General features: G+C 41.6%; 1 protein-coding gene across 1 annotated transcript in view; it reads right to left on the bottom strand.

The window, feature by feature from the left end:
• The window catches only part of FUT10 (fucosyltransferase 10), a 229,838-nt gene that overhangs the window by 44,228 nt on the left and 165,460 nt on the right, over nucleotides 1-20,150 (bottom strand). The window contains exon 7 of the mRNA XM_070459911.1: nucleotides 11,978-12,098. The gene's annotated coding sequence lies outside the window, so the exon portion shown is untranslated. The remainder of the gene's footprint in view (nucleotides 1-11,977; nucleotides 12,099-20,150) is intronic.

Here is a 20,150-nt window from a genome sequence, read left to right as displayed (position 1 = left end):
ACAAAGACCAGGAAATCAACCTCGTAGATAAAACAGAGGAATGAACTAGGAGCAGAAGGCAATCAGAGAAGGCTGATGAGTGAAAGGGCACCCAGACAAGAAGAATATGAAGGACCAAAGTGCAAACGCGTGTCTAGGAATGGTGTGACTGGTGACCCCCCAAACTGTGATGCTTGGCTCATATGTACAAATAATTTGTCTGTTTTCACCACTGTAATTGTGGGCACCTGAGACAGGTTCTGGTACACAGTTGGAGCATAATAAATGGTAGGTGAAATAATATAAGAAGTGAAGATGTGCTGGAAAGTAATGGAAGATAAAGCTAGAAAAACAGGCAGAGAACAGATTATGGTTGGGTTTGGATTTCAAGACTAGAAATTTTGATCTCTATTGGGTATCTATTTTCCAGCCTTAGCTGAGAAATAGATTTGTCTGAAATTTGGATCACCTGTTAAAAATACAGATGCCAGGGACTTCGGGAATAATCCAAAGGAAGACTGCACTTCCAATGCAGAGGGCAGGGGTTCAATCCCCGGTCTAGGACTAGGATCCCATATGCTATGTGGCACAGCCAAAGAATAAACAAAAAACGAAATTAGGGTTTTTAAAAGAAAAAAAATATTGACCTCAGAACTCTCCTCAGAATTGAACCCAAATCTCTAGAAAAGAAGCATGGATATTGACTGAAATATTCTAATGATTTAAGTGTTTGAAAAAACTGGGTGAGGCAACAGTCTGAGGGCCTGAACCAAGACAATAGGATTAATAGAGGAAATGGGAAAATAAATAACAATAGTATATGCTAATTAGGTTGGTCTGTGACGATCCAATGATCATCAGAGAATGGTAACCAGAGAGGCATCTATGTTTCTGATTTGGGTCCCTAGCTTATGTTGTCAAGAACCACAGTAAAGAACACCTGAAGAAAAAGTAGTCCTGGAAAGAAGATACTGAATTTTAGACAATTTAAGTTTAAAGTGCTTATTGTAAATTCAGGGGTATGACCTGGAAGGTAAAAGAAAAATGGAACTTGATCTTAAGTCTAAGCCTGAGTTATACAATGGGAAATAACATTTAAAAGATGTTTTAATCTGTTCAGATGGTCCCAGTAATTGGTGTCATGGAATATGTCATATGGCATAACTCTAATGGTTTACTGGCAACTGCTTAATAAATTGGTTCTCAGAGTAGGGGAGTCCTGACTTGTAGCACTATGACAGATTTCATGTATGGATGTGAGAGCTGGACCATAAAGAAAGCTGAGCACCAAAGAATTGATGCTTTTGAACTGTGGTGTTGGAGAAAACAGTTGAAGTGTCCTTTGGGCTGCAAGGAGATCAAACCAGTCAATCCTAAAGGAGATCAACAGTGAATCTTCATTGGAAGGACTGATGCTTAAGCTGAAGCTCCAGTACTTTGGCCACCTGGTGCGAAGACCTGACTCACTGGAAAAGACCCTGATGATGAGAAAGATTGAAGGCAGGAGGAGAAGGGGACGATGGAGGAAGAGATGGTTGGATGGCATATCACCGACTCGATGGACATGAGTTTGAGCAAGCTCTGGGAGTTGGTAAAGGACAGGGAAGCCTAGTCCTTCATGGACTAGTTGCTAGTCCATGGGGTTGAAAAGAGTCAGACACGACTGAGTGAATGAACTGAACTGATGGCAGATTTCAAGCTACCAAACACATCACTGAACATGAGATCGGAAAGAAAAAGTGCACAATCATGTCTCACCACCAGTATAAGCTGGTCCCAGCATGCCATGATCACATAGTCCCACTCTGCCCCCCAGGAATTCACATATCATTTCTTTGGCTCACTCTCCTTAATGAATCCTTGCTCCAGTAAAAACTTTTCCATCCTAGTAATAAACACTACACAATTTTTAAAAAAAGTCATCTCAGTACATTCAAATAATTTCTTCCCCAAACATCCCATCTGTTCTTCTCAACCACTAGGTTGCTACACTCTCTCTGAGCCAGCTGGCACTTTCGAACAGCTGGGTAAAATCATTACCCACTGTCCAGATGTATCATAATTCCATCAGATCTGGTTCCTCTTTCGCTCTTTAGCCTCTCCAATTTCCATCAAAGGAATTAATTGGCCATTGTAGATCTGCTGATTTAGGGGCCAAGTTCTAGGACTGTGGGATTCTGATGGCCAGCTACTAGCTAGGCTTACAATTCCCAGATTCCTTTCATCTGCTTCACTCACATTTGCATCTTCATTCTGCTGAAAATGTTCCACATCATTTATTTCCCTCCTCCACTGCAGTCTGGCAAAGAAGTCTTTGGAATCACTTCCTGAAGGGTGGGGGAAGAGACTGGGATCAAAGAAGAATGTAATAACCATCCAACTTGTAATTAGTTCATGCTTATAAGGAGACTGCAACTCTCTCTGGCATTACCTGGCAGGATAGTCGGAACAAGTCTGAGGCTTACCAAAATCTCCAAGCACATTATCTCCACCCTGTTTGTCTTTAGGACACAGGTGACAGATAACGAGGTAAACTTCCCAATTGCTGTGTCTTTACTTGATCTTGTGTGATAGACTGCGACTGTCTTTCAGCATTTTAAAGATGGCATTTCTTTTCTTTTTTTATTCTGACTTGCATCATTTCTTTTGAGACACCAGACTATCGATTCTTTTCAAGTGTCATTTTCTTCTCGAGCTACGTTTAAGGTTTTCTCTTTGTCGTGGTTTCAGTTGCCTTATATTAAGGTACCTCTGTGTGGTTTTCTTAGTATTTATCCTGCTTGTGGTTCAAAGGACTTCTTGAATCTATTGCTTCATTTCTTCCATCAGTTTGGGGATGTACTCAGCATTGGCCAGCCCTTTGGACGCTACTCTGTCCCGTTCACTTCCTCTGCCCCGTATGCGACTCTAATTACCCTGACGTCAGTCTCTGTTACTCTCCCATGCATTATTTATGTATTCTGGGAAACATTCAGTGTTTTCTTTTTTTTCCTCTATGCTTTGTTCTGTATATTTTCCTTCTCGCCTTTCTTCCAATTTATTAACTCATTCTTCAGCCACATCTAACCTGATATTAAACATAGCCTCTGTGGCTGAAGCTTCCTAACATCAGTTTATTTAATTTTTAAAATGATTCCTCTTCTCGGCAGATATTCTCCATCGTGTCATCTATCTTCTGGAACATAGCCATCGGAGTTATTTTAGCATCTATAGCTGATTCGTCTGATAACTTGATCAACTGTGGGTCTGTTTACATTGTGTCTTTTTATTTTAGTCATCTCTGATTTTGTTATCAATTTTATTGAATGCATGATATTTGCTATACTATAAAGTATAGTGTGCAAATGACATCGTGTCATGAAAAAAGTGTAGACACTATGGAGGATGTTGTCTTCCACCAGGGAGGATTTTCATCAACTTTGGGCAAAAATTAGAGTAGGAACAGCTGATCTTAACCTGTCCGATCAGAAACAACTTACTCAAGACTGGATTTTAGTCTCTGAAGAAACTAGTCTGAGTTCTCCGTCGCTCCTCAGATGTAGGGCTTCAGGAGTTTTCACTGAAAGCCTGATAGCTGTACAGGCCCTGAACTCTATAGACACCGTCTCCTGAGCACCGCGAAGCTGGAAAATACATCAGCTTAGTTTCCTGCCTCTCAGCCCGTGACCTTGTACGAACAGACACATGCTTTAGTGGGAAAAAGCAGTGCAGGGTATCAGACTCACTCTTCTACATTTTCCTTCCCTTGAAAATCTTGGGTCATCAAATCCTTGTAATTTCCCAGCTCTGATGTCCACCTGCTCCCTACAGCCAAGGAAAGTTCTAATGAGCTTCTCAGCCTTTTATCTCCCAGCTCCCTGCTTCGCTGCTTTGATGTTTGCATTATGCAGTTTATGGATCAACCAATATGAGGAATAATAACACAACATTTTGCACTTGCCTCGGAATAGTCTCTGTTCTCTGAGCTCTTAGTCAAGCAAGTCCTGGATGCACTGACAGCTCTCAGATGCCTTCGAATTGATTTCCTTCTGTTTCATCCAGGTGTGCTAGTCATTCTCGGAGGAAGGTAGCTTGGATATGAACTATTTCATCAGAACCAGAAGCAGAAGTCCAAGACAGTGAAAAGGAGTTGCAGTCTAGTTATAGGATGAAGGTCAAAACAAAGGACTTGCTCTTTCATATAAACTCAGGTATGAGAGATGAATGAAGGGCTGTATGAAGGCCTTTGGCCTGAGCTACTGAAAGGGCTGAGTTGTAATTTACGGATATGAGAAAAGCACATGAGAAGGCTTGTCAGGGGAATATCAGGAGTAAATTTTGTGATGGCTGCTAAAAACAAATTAAAGAGAAGATTCCAGAAGGCATTTTGCTGTATGAATCTGGAGTTCAGAGAAGAGGTACAGTAGAGGGATATAAATCCAGAAATCATGAGTATATGGATGGCATTTAAAGCCAAGAGTGTATAGGTGAGGTCACCAAATGTATGAACATGGATAGAAAAGAAAAAGACTATAACATCAGTCTGGAGAACACGAACATTTACGTAAATATCGAGGAGAGACCAGCAAAGGAAAATAAGAACTTAAAACAATCCATGTGAATGAGAATCCAAATGGAGAAGCTATTCCAAGGAAACGATAGTAAATCATGTGTCAGATACTACTGGAAGACCAAATAAGATGGAAAAACACCCCCTGGGTTAACATGGAGTCCTTAGAGATGCTGATGAGAGTCATTTCAGTGGAGAGGTGAAAATAAAAGTCTGATTGCAATGGGTTCAAGATACAATGGGAGGAGAAATTTTGTCTCTCCCAAGTAAGTCACATCAGGGAATTCATTCTTGCTGTTTGTCTTATTGGAAGTGAAAGTGTTAGTTGCTCCATTATGTCTGACTTTGCCACTCCATGAACTGGGGCTCTTCAGGTTCCTCTGTCCATGGAATTCTCCAGGTAAGAATCCTGGAGTTGGTTGCCATTTCCTTCTCCAGGCGATCTTCCTGGACCAGGAATCAAACCGGGGTTTCTTACATCGCCGGCAGATTCTTTACCATCTGAGCCATCAGGGAAGCTCCCTTATTGGAGTTTCCAGAAAAACATCTCATTGAAAATTCATCTGATCGGTATTTCATTGGTGGTCCAGTGGTTAAGACTTCACGCTGCCAATGGGTTCGATCCCTGGTCAGGGAACTAGATCCCACATGCTGTGCAGAATGGCCAAAATATAAAACATAATAATAGTGGAATAATTAATTAAATTCATCCAATTTCTTGGAACAGATTGGTATGATTCCCATGTTCTCCTCAGTAATTCTTTAAGCATACTTCCTTTAATGCTATCTTCAGGTTGAAGATCTTTTTTTGCCCTAAAATATTTAATGTAAAGATTTTGTACAGTCTCCATGCTCCCCAAACTATTAATCTGGCCCTTAGGCAATAGTGAACAGTGAAGAGAAGAAAGGAACTTTTAGAACACTGAAATACCGATCAGTAACTTTTAGGACTACAGTAAACATTTGCCCTGGGAGGCTCTTTAACAGTTGCCTCTGCTTGCCCAATTCTGAACTTGGAACATTTCCATGGACTACTCCAGCTTAAAGATATCCCTGCATGGCTTAGTTGTAAAGAACCCACCTGCCAATGCAGGAGACGTGGGTTCTATCCCTGGGTCGGGAAGATCCCCTGGAGAAGGAAATGGCAACCCACTCCAATATTCTTGCCTGGGAAATCCCATGGACAGAGGAGCCTGGTGGGCTACAGTCCACACGGTTCAAAATAGTTGGACACGACAGCGACTAAATAACAACAGCAATGAGAATAGCATACCCTGATCTCACACACACACACACACACACACACACACACACACACACGCACACACGCACGCACCCTCTAGCGGTTGCTTCTCAAACTGTAATATTTACCCTAAGCAAACTTCAGAGCTCAGGTCATTACAAAAGGAGATCTTGTGAACCTTGGAAAGACAGTGGTACCCTTGGACCTAACACTCTGCAAATGGATCGTACTCTACCGTTCCTCCTCTAGATATTTTCTCAAAATTACTGAATTGGGAGTGGAAAACTCATTGATTTATTTTCACGCCCCACCTTCTTCAGATCGCTCTCTTAATATCTCGGAGGACTCCACTACTATAGGAACCTCTCGAAACACCACCGGCATTCTCCTCCTTACAAACATCTGACTCAGGATTTTCAACCTCTTCAGGGTTAGAGGTCATGCTGGAGATCAGAGTAAGAAACTGTGTTCATTCCATCTGTAAGAACAAAGATGCCCCATCTTAAGTGATTACGCTCCATCCTCCCAAGATATGGTGTGGTGTATTATTCAGGATATGCTGCTTGAAAGGAAAAAACACCTCCAAAGTTACAGTGACTGAACATGATCAAGGGATTTTCTTGCTGATGTAAATTCCAAGGTAGATGAAGGAGGAGAGAGTGGGGGAGGCGAGTGCTCAGAGGGTTCTGTGCCCAGGCCAGGAAGTGGTGTGCATCACTTCTACAACAGACCACTGGTCAACTGTGGCTCACGTTATTTTAACCTAATTTCAAGAGAAATAGAGAAATGCATTATTCTTGTGTGCTCAGGAAAAGGGAATGAGATTCCTGAGCATCTAGTCAACCTCTGCCATAAGGACTTCCCTGGCAGTCCCATGGTTAAGACTTTGCCTTCCAACGCAGGGGTGCAGGATCGATCCCTGGTCAGCAAGCTAAGATCCCAAATGCCTCGGGGCCAAAAAAAAAAAAAAAAAAAAAAACCCAAAACATAAAACAGAAGCAATATTGTAACAAATTTAATACTTAAAAAAAATGTTCCCCATCAAAAAACTTTTTAAAAAAATTAACTGAAAATCACTCTTTAAAAAAGTCTCTGGCACAGACTTCCTCTGGCCACGAAATTCTCAGCTCACCCTTCCTCCTACATACAAAGTATACTCACTCTCTCACCAACGAGGACCTCGAAGTCACAGCCAATCACTACGTCTAGTTGAGTTCAGATCCCCAAGAAGTGCACTGTTCATCCATTATGGGTACTTAAGGCCCCTTATGTTCTGATAATCTATGAATTAAAGACGAGTTATCTCCCACCACCGCCACCACCACACACACACACCCGTGCACGCGCACACGCACACACCCCCCACCCACCCAATATGCAACATGCAACGGTGGGACAGAGGCAAGACTACAGCAATCAATGCCCCCATTTACAAAGGGAACATGTGGAAAAGTCTATAAGTCAGTGGTCTTTAGCAATGCTGAAGTCATTCTAGGGTAGAAAATGTGAAGGATTGTGAAATGGTGATAGGAAAAGTTTGATAAGGTTTCTCTTGTGTTCTCGAAGAGGGTACCCATGTCCAGCTTTCTCTGGGACCCTGGCTCCTTCCTCTGTGATCTTTGCCTTGTCTACTATGTGAAGTGGGAAAGAGGGGGGCATGTCTGGGGAGCATTGGAAATCCACCTCATACTTATGCAATTGTGGAGTCCCAGTGATCGCTGCAAGTCTAAAGGAGTCAAAACAGGTTTTTAAAATTTTGTTTAGTGTGTGGCTTATTTGGAAATAAAAACTCCTCAAAAACTTCACAGACTTCTAACCAATTTTCTTCCCAGCAGTTGCAAGTGCCAGAAGCCACATTCAAAGATCTTTCCCAGACAGAATTCTCCAATATGCTTTACCTATGCTTCTCTGCCACTGTAAGAATGTCTCTCAGTTTAAAAATAGCTACCTTGAGACTAGAACTTCTGAATGGAGAATACCCTATCCTTCAACTGATCTTTTTTTGTGAATCACTTTATTCACCTGAAAAGATTTAGTGGACTGTCAGGGCTTAAAGTTTTTTCCTAAATTCCATTTTTCACTCTTTAGATGCCACAACACAGCTGATATTTTCAACTCTGCGAAACTGAATTTCCAGACTCTCTCTATTCCCTTTCATTTATACTTGAAAACTAGCCATTTATTTTTCAAGGCTTTTCTCTGTCCAACACAGTCAATAAAAAATCGAACCCCACTAGAGTCATATTTTTCAGTTCTTCACCTAGAGTTCAGTTCCAACAGGTTCTACCTTCCCAGTGTTCACAGGAAGAAGTTTTACCGAATGCCTTGCCACTGCATAACACGGTTACCATTTTCCCAGCTGCCAGTTTCAATTTCCTTACTATAGCCAATGGCTAAGCCAGTAACGTATATTTCATACTCTTGTTATGAAAGGACTCCACTTCAACATATAAATATCTGTACTTGAACAGACTAACTGCTGTAGAAGACAATCCAAAGTCTTATTGGTTTAATGCAATAGAAAGATTTTTTATTCAAGTTCAAGGCAAATATTCCCGGTTTGGTGATTCTCTTGAGTAGTTCTCTTGCAAGCTGTGCCTTAGTAGCCCAAGTGCTTGTATCTTATGTTTTTGCCATTTTACAAATTTCAAGGTAAACCTGGGATAATCTAGTCCTCAGATGGGGGAAGACAGAGAAGTGTAACTGAGAGGAATTATAACTATGCTTAAAAGTGATACACAGCAATTCCGCACACGTTTCCTTTTCCAGAACTCAAGCATACAGCCCCAGCCTAACATCAAAGGAAGCTGGGAAATAAAATCTACCCATGCTCCCAGAAAGAGGAGATAGATTTGGTGAGCACCTAGCCAGCTTCGGAGTAAATGCACCTTGAGCTACCATTAGTGAAAGTGAAAGTTGCTCAGTCTTTTCCAACTCTGCGACCCCATGGACTATACTTATACAGTCCATGGAATTCTCCAGGCTAGACTACTGGAGTGGGTAGCCTTTCTCTTCTCCAGGGTATCTTCCCAATCCAGGGATCGAACCTAGGTCTCCCGCATTGCAGGCAGATTCTTTATCAGCTGAGCCACAAGGGAAGCCCAAGAATGCTGGAGTGGGTCGCCTATCCCTTCTCCAGCAGATCTTCCTGCCCCAGAGATTGAACTAGGCTCTCCTGCATTGCAGGCAGATTCTTTACCAACTGAGCTATTAGGGAAGCCCAAAGAACCACCATACATTATTTTAAAATGTGCAAGTAAAGATTATCCAATTCTAAAACATGCAGCAGAAACATATGGAAATCCCAGCCTGAATCCTGCAAATGTCCCTCATTAATATATTAGCTAAAATGCACTGAGATTTTCCTATTTCCCAGGCATTCTTGCATCATTTTATAAGTATTGAATTATAGGTCCTTAAAATAAGTCTATGAGATGGTTGCCATTATAACACCCATTGTATAGACAAGGAAACTGAGGTACAAATGGATTAGGAAACCTACCCAAGGTCTCACAGGGAGGAGGAACAGAATTTGATCCCAGGCAACCTGGTTCTAGAGCCTGTACAGACACACCCATTACACTGCTCAGTTCTTTCTGGTTTATTCACAAACTTCTCAGATAGTTTAATACCCTTTTGCCTATGGGTGTACTCTTTCTGCTCCACCCCGGCACCCAGCAAGCCATTTCCAGTCTTGTCTGTACACTTGTACCAACGGAATCTGTAGGACCTACTCACCATGCATACCTGTGCCAACCTATAACTCTGTTAGTGGAAATTTGGGGAACAGAGGTGAAGATGCAATCTAGAGAGTGATAACGGAAGAGGACAAAGAGCAGACACAAGAAGCACATACAGGGACTTCCCTGGTGATCCAGAGGCTCAGAGTCCACACTCAATGCAGGGGGCCCGGGTTCAATCCCTGGTCAGGGAATCAGATCCCACATGCCACAATGAAGAGCTGGCGTGCTGCAACGAACTTCAAAGATCCCACAGACTGCAACGAAGATCTGATGCAGCCAAATAAATTAATAAATATTTTTTTAAACAAAGAAACACATACATTTAGAGGGTAGTAAGGACAAAAAGTCAGCCCACACTTGACATTTGCCAGGTCTGGAGCAAAAGTACAAAGGTCCACATACGTACATCTAAGACTTAAAAGTTACGCACTAAGCCAACACAGTGTTAAATAAAAAATACTTGATTCTCCTACCTTAAAAAACATACTATCATAACATTCTGGAATGCCAACCTACATTTAGAATTCTTGGACTGGCAATTCCCATGCCAAGGTGTGGTCCTTGGGGAGAACTGACCCCAGATGCTCGGATTCCCTTCTTTTCCCACCCCTGGATCCATCCGATACCACAAGGGGCTTCTCGGTATACAGGTGGACATTTGATCACATCACCCCCGCAAGCAGCCACTCTTAGGTTCTCCATCAATGATCCATGGGACTTCCCTGGTGGTCCAGCGGCTAAGACTCTCCCAATGCAGGGGGTACAGGTTTGGTCCCTGGCTGGGGAACTAGATCCCACATGCTGCAACTAAAGAGTTCACAAGCCAAGATCCCACATGTCACAACTAGGACCCACCGCTGCCAAATAAGTAAAAATGAATACTTTTTTTAAAGTTAAAAAAAGAAAACGATTCAGGGAAAGATAAGACTAGAAGTCGGTCTATGTTATTCAAATAGAAGGTTCCTGGCTTCTGATAATCAAGAATAGGGGCTAGAATAGAGGAAAACACACGTGTGGGGTGAGGCTATCCTTTGGCCCCACAAAGTCCCTCACTCTGTGGGAAGGGCGCTGCTGCAGAAGGGACAGAGCAGGACCACTCCCTGCGGAGGAGGACTTACATCCTTGACTCTATCTCTGACCAGGAAGGAGTCACAGGAGGTGGATTAATTCTCCTGTTGTTTACTCAGTTGTGTCCGACCCTTTGCAACCCTGTGGACTATAGTCGACCAGGCTCCTCCGTCCATGGGATTTCCCAGACAAGAATACTGGAGTGGCTTGCCATTTCCTTCTCCAGGGGATCTTCCCCATCCAGGGATTGAACCCAGGTCTCCTGGATCTCCTATGTTGGCGAGTGAATTTTTACCACTGCACCACTAATCGTAGACTTCTCAGCTACTAAAAAAAAAGAACAAATTACTGCTGTGTTACAACAGGCATGAATCTCAAAACCTTGATGCTACATGAAAGAATCCAGATACCAAAGACTAAATGCTGTCATTTCCACGCGTACACAATTTTAGAAAAGACAAAACTATAAGGACAGAGAGAAGATGAATGGTTGCCGAGGATCAAGAAGAAGAGAAGACTGATTCCAAAGAGGCATGAGGCATTTGGGGGACGAGAAACATGCTCTATGTCATGATTATGGTGGCGAGTACAGGAGTCTATATAGCTGTCAAAACATCAAATAATTAATTACATTCCTATCACATAACACTTGAAGCATATAAAAGAACATATAAAGATAGTATAGTTTAATACATATTGAGGGACTTCCCTGGTGGTCCAGTGGCTAAGACTCCACACTCCCAGTGCAGGGGGTCTGGGTTTGACCCCTGGTCAGGGAACTAGATCCTGCATGCCCACAGCAAAGAATTCCCATACCACAGCTAAAGATCCCGCATGCTGCACCCAAGATCAAAGATCCTGCCCTGCGTACCACAATTAAGACCAGATGCAATCAAACAAATAAATACACCTTTTAAAAAATACATATTGAGATATAAGTAAAATGAACATGCCACTTGAGATCTAGAACGTTATATTGTTTATACTTATGTCAATGGATTGTATTTTCATTAAAAAAATAAATAACTATGTAATCTTATAATAAAAACAAAAGATAATCAATGAATGCTATTGTGCATGTATTACATCTCAATATAACTGATTTTTTCATGTGAAGGTGAAGCCTGGAGCAAGGACTCCTCTTGCCTGAGTCTAAGGACAGTAAAGAAAGACAGAAACTAATAAAAGAAACTAAAAATGTAAAATTTGTAAGGTGGATAGAGACCCGGATCGTTGTGCTCATAGATGCCCAGGAGTACCAATCACTGCTACACATCAACAACATCTAACACTTAATGAGGGTTTCTGTTGGATTTTTTAACGAGATAGTCAGCCATCGGGGGCCACAAGAGGAGACAAAGGAGTGGTTCAGAAAACAAAGTTCATTGTACTTACAGGTCCTAGAGACAGCAGTCAGAGCACACCACCCAGAGCCACTTAGGAAAACACCAGGGGGGTCAGGAGGCAGAAGATAGGAAGCAGGGGAGGGCTTGGACCACGGCCTTCACTGGGGTTTCTGCAGGAGAGACGAAGCAGGACGGGTGAACAGGTTAGGGTTGGCTGACTTGATCATTTCAGCAAGCTTTAGGCTCTAGGGGATGGTCTCTAGCTGCCTGGTACCTGGCCCTTGGATAATTCAGTATCGTCTCTTGGGGTTCAGGGCCAGATAGAGGAAGCCAGGCTCCATGTTGCTTAGCTGACATATTAAGGCCATGCTCCCAGCTGAGCCCTAGCTGACCTCTAAGAACTGGTTAGCCCAGCGGGGAGCAGTCTCTCCCCATCCAGAAAGGAATGTTTTTTAAGATGTTAAAACAGTATAATATGCAGAAGAAAAATATGTATATATATATATATGTATGTGTGTGTGTGTGTATTTTTTTTACCTTCCATATTAATGCTGTTTTAAGATGTTAAAATAACATGTGTGTGTGTGTGGGCTTCCCAGGTGGCCCAGTGGTAAAGAATTCACCTGCCAATACAGGAGACTCGGGTTCAATTCCTGGGTCAGGAAGATCCCCTGGAGGAGGAAACAGCAACCTTTCTTGCTGAGACAGTCCCATGGACAAAGGAGCCTGGGGAGCTACAGTCCAGGGGGTCACAAAGAGTCAGGCACGACTGGGCACACACACTCACATAATACAGAGCATGCCATTTCCCATGTGCCATGAACACTGCTGAATTTCTTGAATTAATCCGCCTAACAACCACGCTAGTGTGTCAAACATAGTCAACACCGAAAGTGCGCAGGCCAGGTGAGAACCGGAGTAGACGGTGGCTTTGTGCTAATGCATGTGCTTAACTGCTAGGATCTGGAGGAGCACATGGCAACCCACTCCAGCATTCTGGCCTGGAGAATCCCATGGACGGAGGAGCCTGGAGGGTTACTGTCCGTGGGGTCGCCAAGAGTCGGACACGACTGAGCGACTAAGCGCAGCACAGCACAAAACTGCTGGAAGGTCGAAGTTAAAGCCAGCTTGCTGTAGGTGTAAAGATGTTAGGAGTGAAAACTAAGAACATAGACAGCTCCTTCAAGACCATTAACTGTAAGGAAAACAAGTGCTACAAATTACAGTTGAAGGAAGACTTGATACTTTCAGGTTCTGAGATTGTTAATACATTATGTAATAAGGGAAAGAATCTTGGAAAGATGGATATTGAAAATATAAGTGGTTGGGGGGATACTTTGATGAAAAAGAAGAACTTGAGTGAATGACTTTAATTTCTTAGAGTCTTCCCTAGTTCTTAAATCTTTAAAAGTAGTAATCACAAGCCCAACTTCCAAAATTTCAGTGAGGATTAAATGAAATAAGATACGGCACATTTAGCACAGACTCCAGCATAAAGCATTGCACAATAAATGATGATTTTATTCCTTCCACCTTCTTTTTCTTTTACTATCACACCACAACTTGCTCTATGACATGCAAACCAGCTGCAAAATGTAAACTTGTTATAACTCCGTCTTTTCAGGTTTTTTATGAATCCTTTTAAAAATATAAGGGGCAAGGGAAGCTGGAGAACTTTCAAATAAGTTATTGAGAACCTGATAGATGTCAATGGCCATACCCAGATGCTGAATAGAAAACCAAGCCTAGGAATAAATGTGATGCTTTTTGGAAATGAAGACAAAGAGTGGAAGGAAAACTGAAATAAGAGAACATATTAACCCCAAGAAAAAAATTTACTGAGTTTGTTATTGGAACAGAATAACTGGTACTTTTATCTCAGACAATTGTAGCACTAAGCTAAACAGAGCAAAATATTGTAAGCATTCTGATTACCTCTCTTAAGTGACATTAGCGATGTAAATCAACGAAGCAGATGAACTATCTGAGATTAACTGCCTATAAAAATCGGGGTAAGAGTGAATATGGGAATTTTATTTTTAAAAGTTAAACTACAATAATAGCCCCGGGGACACATAAAGGCAGTCAGGAAATGTCAAAGATAAAAATGTTAATTAGAACATTTGGTTTCTTCTCAAAGCAGGCTGTGGTGTTGTCCTTTTTGTGACATTTGGAAACCTGAAATTCTTCTTTATCAGTTCACCCTGGACTAACACACAGTTTCATTAAAAACAATGAGTGAATGTGATATTTATTTTTTAAGAGTTCCAAGATTATGCCCTCACTGGGGGGTGGATATCATGGACTCAAGCTCTGTAATTCAAGCAAAGATAAAATCTGTAAAAACATATTTGCTTAAAATCCCCTGGAGAGTATTCTGTATTCCATAGAGTAACAAGCAGGAAGACGTTTCATAGCTGTCTCTATTCTATGTATTAGCAGTTCGGCTTCCCAGGTGGCACAGTGCTAACGAATCTGCCTGCCAATGCAGCAGACTTGGGTTCGATCCCTGGGTCCAGAAGATCCCCTGGCGAAGGTAATACCCACTCCAGTATTCTTTAATAGGAAATTCAGTGGACAGAAAAGCCTGGCAGGCTACAGTCCACGGACATGACTAAGCACACACACACATGCACACAAACGGAGCAATAGTTGTGAGAATGAAAATGTGCCTCAGTGAAGCAAGCGGGCACATTTCAGAGAATGTAGGTCTGTGCGTGAATCCTATGCATCAACAACAGACTTACACACTCCTGGCACACAGCAAGCACATGGACTCAAGTACACACATGTACGTTTATTAGAGTGTGTGTATGTCTATTAGAATGTGTGCATGAGTCCTCTGAAGATCTAGTTAAAATACAGAATCCAGCATTACCCAACTCAGCCCCTTCCCACTCTAGTAAACTGTACTAATAGGTCTAGGGCTGACCCAGGAGTAGGGGTCATCCCCTCTGATCACCCCCAATGATTTTAAGGCAAGGGGTCTGATGATCATATTTATAAAAGCATAAAGATGGGGCCATTTTTAAGTGATGCACAATAAGGACAGGAATGCTACTGCAAATTAATACCTTTATCTAAGCTGCTCTTCCCTTAAGCAGAGTAAGGTTAAATATCTGATTTCTAGGCTTGTGTGTTCCTTAAAATAACAAAGATGTCCTGTCATTAGAGGTCACACTGAAGAGGTCCATTCTTTCCAGAAGCAATGCACTGAATTAAATGCACATTCAGAGAAAAAATAAGACGTGTAATTTGACATGTCCCATTTCTAGTGTGCTGAAAAGGTAAAACTGGTGGAGACAACCCACCAAGGAAAGACCTTGGCTTCTAACTTTCTTGACACGTTTCATCTCTAGTGACCTTTGTCTCCACTCTACTTTATTATTTCACTCTCATGACCACGTCCTACACAGTTTAGCTTCACCCAGAACAACTAAAACTCTCAAATCTTCCAATCACAAATTTCCCCCCAAGACCACAAAGCTCTGTCCATCCATGCTTGGCTTCTCGGAGACCTCTGCCCCTTGACTCATCTCTCCTCCTCATTAGAGTCCTGTCTTTACTTCCTCTCTTGGTGACCTTGGATTTCATCATCTCAACAATTTTCCTGGGACTAAATGCAACTCTACTACATCATCTTTCACACCTGGCAAAACACAAACCCTAGAACCATCCAGCCCACCACTCTCTCGGTGCTCACCCTAGGATATCAGACTCTGAGACAAGTGAAAACAATTCAGGCTATAAATTCATAATTTATAAACCTCAACTCAGTTCTCAAACTCTTCAGAAATCCTTCTTTATTTTACTAGTACACAATCCCCCATGCTCCATCAGAAGTATTTCCGATCTTTGCCACTCTCTTCAAACTTTTTAACCCCTCATTCTCAAGGAAAAGGCACCTCTTATTTCAGAGAGAAAGTAGAATGCACCAGACAAGAATCAGTAAATGTTCTGTCTTCAGACAACACATGTGCTTACTCCTGCTCCTGTTATAATGGATAAAACACCTCTCTTTTTTTCTGTCTGCAGAGGATTACCAACCATTGTGCTCTCCATCCGTTTATCTTCTCTCGCTTCTCAAAGTATCATCTGTGAAACGCCAGCATCATTATCGCCCAGGTACAGAAGGCTCCACAGGGCACATAAGCCCTAATCCAGTCCTTCAAAAGCAGAATCTCTAGATTTAGCATCCAAGACTGGTATACTTTTAAAGTTTTCTAGGTGATGTTGTCTCTCCCTCAAGTACGACAATAATTGACCTCTAGCCTCATCAGAGACCCATAGTATTTATTTCCCCTTATCCCTGGGTCTTCAACACATTCCAACAATATTATAGCTTGTGTAATTCTCTCATCAGCCTTGATGGTCCCCTACATACTTAGACTCTTATTTTTCCCTGCGGATTCACAAATTTCCTGGGACAGTCACTATGTACTTTCTGAATTGGCATTCCTGTTTCAATCAACTGCCCCCACCATCAACACTCCCATCTACTAGACTGACAGTGACAATCACTAACTGGCCCCATGGCTGAATCCAGGAGGTATGTTTCCATCCGCATCCATCCTTGACCTGTTGACAGCGTGGCTCTCAGCGGACCTCCTTCCCTAGCCTTCCCGACACTCTAAAAGCCCCTCCTTCTCTATCATAGTTTACTCCTATTCTCTGCCACTTCTTAATTAGAGCACCCTATAGACTTCTTCTCTAGGGTTTCTTCTCTTTTAATTGACATATATGTTGCTGGGGAACATCTCTAAATATTAGATATAATCTGAACAGCCAAGGAGTGTTTGAAGCCATATTTCCCTCTTGAGCCCCATTTCTACCATGTCCATCCCACTCCCACACATTCCCCAAACCTCTTCCTGTTTTCTGTTCTCTATCTAAATCATTCCTGAGCATCACCTGTGACTCTGGGCCTCCTCCCCCTCCACATCTCATCCCCCATCAAGTCCTATTTACACTATCCTCTAGTTCAGTTCAGTTGAGTTCAGTTGCTCAGTTTTGTCTGACTCTTGGCGACCCCATGGAGTGCAGCATGCCAGGCCTCCCTATCCATCACCAACTCCTGGAGTTTACTCAAACTCATGTCCATTGAGTCAGTGATGCCATCCAACCATCTCATCCTCTGTCATCCCCTTCTCCTCCTGCCTTCATCTTTCCCACCATCAGTCTTTTCCAATGAGTCAGCTCTTTGCATCAGGTGGCCAAAGTATTGGAGTTTCAGCTTCAGCATCAGTCCTTCCAGTGACCATTCAGGACTGATTTCCTTTAGGATGGAATGGTTGGATCTCCTTGCAATCCAAGGGACTCTCAAGAATCTTCTCCAACACCACAGTTCAAAAGTATCAATTCTTTGGCACTCAGCTTTCTTTACAGTCCAACTGTCACATCCATACATGATTACTTGAAAAATCATAGCTTTGACTAGATGGACCTTTGTTGGCAAAGTCATATCTCTGCTTTTTAATATGCTGTCTAGGTTGGTCATAACTTTTTTTCCAAGTAGTAAACATCTTTAATTTCATGGCTGCAGTCACCATCTGCAGTGATTTTGGAGCCTCCAAAAAATAAAGTCTGCCACTATTTCCACTGCTTCCCCATCTATTTGCCATGAAGTGATGGGACCAGATGCCATGATCTTAGTTTTCTGAATGCTGAGCTTTAAACCAACTTTTCACTCTCCTCTTTCACTTTCATCAAGCGGTTCTTTAGTTCTTCTTCACTTTCTGCCGTAAGAGTGGTCATCTGCATATCTGAGGTTATTGATATTTCTCCTGGCAATCTTGATTCCAGCTTGTGCTTCATCCAGCCCAGCACTTCTCATGATATACTCTGCATATAAGTTAAATAAGCAGAGTGACAATATACAGCCTTGATATACTCCTTTTCCTATTTAGAACCAGTCTGTTGTTCCATGTCCTATGGAACTATTGCTTCCTGACCTGCATACAGATTTCTCAAGAGACAGGTCAGGTGGTCTGGTATTCCCATCTCTTTCAGAATTTTCCACAGTTTATTGTGATCCACACAGTCAAAGGCTTTGGCATAGTCAATAAAGCAGAAGCAGATGTTTTTCTGGAACTCTCTTACCTTTTCAATGATCAAGCGGATGTTGGCAATTTGATCTCTGGTTCCTCCGCCTTTTTTAAAACCACCTTGAACATCTGGAAGTTCATGGTTCATGAATTGTTGAAGCCTGACTTGGAGAATTTTGAGCATTACTTTAGTAGCATGTGAGATGAGTGCAATTGTATGGTAGTTTGAACATTCTTTGGCACTGCCTTTCTTTGGGATTGGAATGAAGAGTGACCTTTTCCCGTCCTATGGCCACTGTTGAGTTTTCCAAATTTGCTGGTATACTGAGTGCAGCACTTTTACAGCATCATCTTTTAGGATTTAAAATAGCTCAACTGGAATTCCATCACTATTTCCTAAGTCTCTGACAAAGCTATTCATTCATTTCTCTATATCCCCCCATGTTCTTCCCTCCCTTTCCTTTTCTGAATATTCAGTACAAAAACCATTAGGTGGGACCAAGGAAGATCGGCATCAACATCAACATGTGGGTGGCAAGGAGCTGCAGTGGCTCCAGGTATCAGGGCTGGGGTGGGATGAGAAAAGCAGGAAGTGCTGGAATGAAAAGGAAGAAAACTAGATTGAACCGTGATGTGCTGGATTGGAAACTGAAGGTAGGTATGAATTTAGTATTTTTAAATAGGTAGGTAGATAGGGGCTTCCCTGGTGGCTCAGTGGTAAAGAATCCACCTACCAGTGCCAGAATCTGGGTTAGATTGCTGGGTCAGGAAGATCCCCTAGAGCAGGAAATGGCAATCCACTTGGGTATACTTGCCTGGAGAAGCCCATGGACAGAGGAGCCTGGCGGGCTACAGTCTATGGGGTTGCAAAGAGTTGGACACGACTTAGTGACTAAACAACAGAGATAGATAGATGGATACATAGAGGTATATAAGGAAATAAACACAGATATAACAGATATACCTACAGGCGTATGTATAGGTATATGCCTTAGCACTGTTGACTGAGAGGATCTGAGAGCCTGGTGTATATGGCTGTATTGTGTTGATGTTCAAAAATGTCCTTGTTTGTAGGAAATACACCCTAAAGTGTACAAAAATGATGGAACATTAGATAAGCAACTTACTCTCAAATAGTTCAGGAGAGAGAGAAAAAAAAATCTTTGTACTGTATTTGGAAATTTTCTGAAAGTTTGAGATTGTTTTAAAATGAAACAATAAATAAAAACAACAGTGAGATATGGCTACACACTTATTAGTATGGCTAAAACACAAAGGATATGTGTTTTTTAAAACATATCCTCTCTCTATCAGTAATCACAAGATCCGACAGACAGAAAATCAGTAGGGATACAGTTGAACTGAACAGCGCCATCAATCAACTGAATCTAATTGACGTTTTTAGAATACTTCATCCAACAAGAGTAAAATACACATTTTTTCTCAGGATCACATGGAACATCCACCAAAGCAGACCCCATCTGGGCTACAAGACACATCCTAACAATTTTGAAAGAGCAGAAATCAAACAAATGATGTTCTCAGACCACACTGGAATTAAACTAGATATCAAAACCAGAAAGGTGACTGGAAAATTCCCAGCTATTTGGAAATCAAATGCTTTTAAATAACACCTGGGTCAAAGAAAACTCTCAAGAGAAATTTTTAAATATTTTGAACTCATTGAAAATGAAAAAAAAAACCAAAGCTTGTGGAATGTGGCAAAAGCAGTGCTTAGAGGGAAACGAAAGGATGTATTAGGAAAAAAAGATAGATCTAAACTCAATAATGTAAGCTTCTACCTTGGGAAACTAGAAAAAGAAAACAAATTAAATTCAATTTTTAACAGAATAAAAGAAATAAAAAATAGAGCAAAACTCAACAAAATTGAAAACAGGAAATTAATAGAGGGCATCAGTAAAACCGAAAGTTTTCCTTAAAAATATCAATATTAATAAAATTGATGAATCCCTAACAAGGAATAAAAGAAGACACAAATTACTATTATCACAAATGAGAGAATACTGATTCCATGTATATTATAAGGATAATAAAAGGGGGAAAGAATAATAAAGGAATATCATACAGAACTCTATTCTCACAGATTTTATAACCTAGAGGAAACAAGCCAAGTTCCTAAAAGATACAGTGTACAAGAACTCACACAAGGAGAAAGGG

Source organism: Odocoileus virginianus, chromosome 32, assembly GCF_023699985.2.
Source record: "Odocoileus virginianus isolate 20LAN1187 ecotype Illinois chromosome 32, Ovbor_1.2, whole genome shotgun sequence".
NCBI lineage: Eukaryota > Metazoa > Chordata > Mammalia > Artiodactyla > Cervidae > Odocoileus > Odocoileus virginianus.
This window is presented reverse-complemented; position numbering and strand designations above follow the sequence as displayed.